Source organism: Sinocyclocheilus rhinocerous, unplaced genomic scaffold (genome assembly GCF_001515625.1).
Source record: "Sinocyclocheilus rhinocerous isolate Xijiao unplaced genomic scaffold, SAMN03320098_v1.1 scaffold2907, whole genome shotgun sequence".
NCBI lineage: Eukaryota > Metazoa > Chordata > Actinopteri > Cypriniformes > Cyprinidae > Sinocyclocheilus > Sinocyclocheilus rhinocerous.
The window spans coordinates 18,768-22,112 of record NW_015635553.1 but is presented as its reverse complement, the minus strand read 5'-3'; positions in this window follow the sequence as shown (position 1 = coordinate 22,112).

Sequence of the window (3,345 nt, the reverse complement as noted above, 5' to 3'; positions counted from 1 at the left end):
CTCTTTCTTTTAACTTACCTTCGGATGTTTAGTCATGTTTATTTTGTGCTGAAACTGGTATTAATGTGGAGGAGATGATCAGTTCACGTGCACCCGCTGCCGCGTCATCTATTGAACTGAGGCGCTACAGCGATCTGTCACTCCACATTAAACAGCACCAAAACGCCATTTATTGTTTGAATACAATGGACATAAATTGAAACCCGAGACTTTGTTTCATATTAAAAGCACCAAAGCACAATGCTTATTGCGATTTATTGGATGGGAAGTGCCCTTCAATGTTCCGTCCATTAACTGAAAACAGGCTAGACTAATCGATTCTTGGGATTTAAGAATCGATATCGTTACGTAAAACAGAGAATCGATTAATATCGAGATATCGATATTTTTTACCCAGCCCTACTCACGAGTCTCTCTGAAGATTTAAACAAGACTTCAGATTAAATCATGCCTACTCTGCAGGTATGACAATCAAACAGAATGCTGGACAACTATTATAATAAAATGTATTTGAACATGGCCTTTAGCACACCTTAGCAATCATGTAATAACTCACACCAGAGAGAAGCCTCATAACTGAGGTAACACTTGCAGAAATAAGGCAATCCTGAGGTTCACATAAGCGCCCCCGATATACAGTAGTTCAAAAAACCTGAGCAGTGGACTTAAACTTAGAGGGATAGTTTACCTAAAAATTTGAATTTGCTGTTATTTTTCTCACACTCTGGGATTTTTAAGATTTTTAGCTGAAACTGTGGTCCTTGGTGATTCATTAAATGCAATTCAGCAAATTTGAGAATTAAAAAAAAGAATATCGAGGAACACAAAATTAATACCAGTGGCTCCTGATGATATATTGAGGTCTTATGAAGTGAAACAATTAGTCTGTGCAAGAAACTGAATATTATTTACATTATTAAATATTAGCATACAGAGCCATCTGGCTTTACTTAGCTCTTGCGGTACTTTGTCAAGTCAAGTCACCTTTATTTGTATAGTGCTTTATGCAATACTGATTGTATCAAAGCATCTTTACAGAGACAAACAGGAAAATAGTTTGTCAATAATGCAAGAAGACAATAACTGTCACGAATCCGGTCCATGAACTTCCGTCTGCTAGCCATCAGAGGTCACCCTTTGGCTAGGAGGCTAAACAATACTCGGCAGAGGTAAGGGATAAGAGTGAGTGTTAAATAGGGAGTGAGTAATATGAAACAGCTGTGTGCAATCAGTGCTGTGCAATCAGTGCAATGAATGATGGGATATGTAGTCCGGGGTGATATGCAACAGGGTGTAGTGCGAGAGTCAATGAAAATGGAAAGGGTGACCTCTGATGGCTAGCAGACGGAAGTTCATGGACCGGATTCGTGACAGAAGTTCATGGACCGGATTCGTGACAATAACGGAGTTATTTTTCCAGCTAAAGTCAGTTCATTGATGATTCAGTGATGTCATCATCCAGTTCTCTCTTCCAATAGTGTCTGTGCAATCAGTCAAGCGTCCCCGCCAAAGGCGACAGTGGCAAGAAACCAAAACTCCATCGGTGACAGAAATGGAGAAAGAACCTTGGGAGAAACCAGGCTCAGTCGGGGGGCCAGTTCTCCTCTGGCCTGATGTCATACAGGGATCGTCTGCGCAGCGCTGCTTCAAGTTGAACACACCTGAGGAGGACAAAGCACCAAAGGAAACACAGAACTACAAAATAAGAGTCCATGAGAAACACAGTCAGGGATTGTGACAATTTACAACATTATATGTTTGCTTTTGAACAAACATTCTCCCATACAGTGACCTCAAATGGAATGTTCATTCTCACGTTCAGCCTCATCAATTGACACTGCTAGATCTCTTAATTCCGCATCACACTCAAAGACATTGGTAAAACCAGTTAAAGTTGAACAATAGATATTTTCAGAATTATTGTGACAGAATGTAAATGTTCTGGAAAGTTTACAGACTGTTCAAAGATGTAGTAATATTGTCCATTTCCTATTTTACCAGGATTTTATTACAAAATAAAGTGAATTCCCTTTAATCAAAACATAATCCATGTACATAATCTGTACTTCTCCATGTCAAAACATTTTTTAGGCCAGGGATGTCCAAACCTGTTCCTGGAGGGCCACCATCTCACACAGTTTAGCTCCTAACCTAATTAAACACAAATGAACAAGCTAATCAAGGTCTCAGGCTCTCTAGGAACTTCTAGACAAGTGTGTTGGAGCTGGTTGGAGCTCCAGCTCCTCAAGACATTGGCCCTCTAGGAGCAAGATTGGGCACCCCTGCTTTAGGCTTTTCTGCATCACTGCTGTTAAGACTAATGGCAGCACACCACATCTTTTGACCACTGTTAAAGCAGAAACCAACCTAAGAAGAAAGTGATTGTGAGCAGATTGCGATAAGGACTTGAGGCCTGTTTCATAGAGTATGTTAAGAAAAGTGGGGACTTGAAAGGTTACTCCACCCCAAAATGAAAATATTGTCATTAATCATTACCCCCATGTCGTTCCAAACCCGTAAAAGCTTTGTTCGTCTTCGGAAAACAATTTAAGATATTTTGGATGAAAACCGGGAGGCTTGTGACTGTCCCATTGACTGCCAAGTAAATAACACTGTCAAGGCCCAGAAAAGTATGAAAGACATCGTCAAAATAGTCCATCTGCCATCAGTTCAATCAGAATTTTATGAAGCGACGAGAATACTTTTGGTATGCAAAGAAAATAAAAATAACGACTTTATTCAACAATTCGTCTCCTCCGCGTCACCGTAACGCCATTTTGGAGAGTATCCACTGGACACAAACTGCGTATGCTGTTCTGTGTCAGCCGCACCACACGGATACGCTGTTTTCGTTCAAATCAAAGTGTAAATAAACGTAGAAAACGTGACGGTGACGCGGAGAAGACAAATGGTTGAATAAAGTCTTTATTTTTGTTTTCTTTGTGTACAAAAAGTATTCTCGTCGCTTCATAAAATTAAGGGATACTCCACCCCAAAATGAAAATTTTGTCATTAATCACTTACCCCCATGTCGTTCCAAACCCGTAAAAGCTTTGTTTGTCTTCGGAAAACAATTTAAGATATTTTGGATGAAAACCGGGAGGCTTGTGACTGTCCCATTGACTGCCAAGTAAATAACACCGTCAAGGCCCAGAAAAGGATGAAAGACATCGTCAAAATAGTCCATCTGCCATCAGTTCAATCAGAATTTTATGAAGCGACGAGAATACTTTTGGTATGCAAAGAAAATAAAAATAACGACTTTATTCAACAATTCGTCTCCTCTGTGTCTCTCCGCATCACCGTAGTGGCATTTTGGAGAATATCCGCTGAACGCAAGCAGCG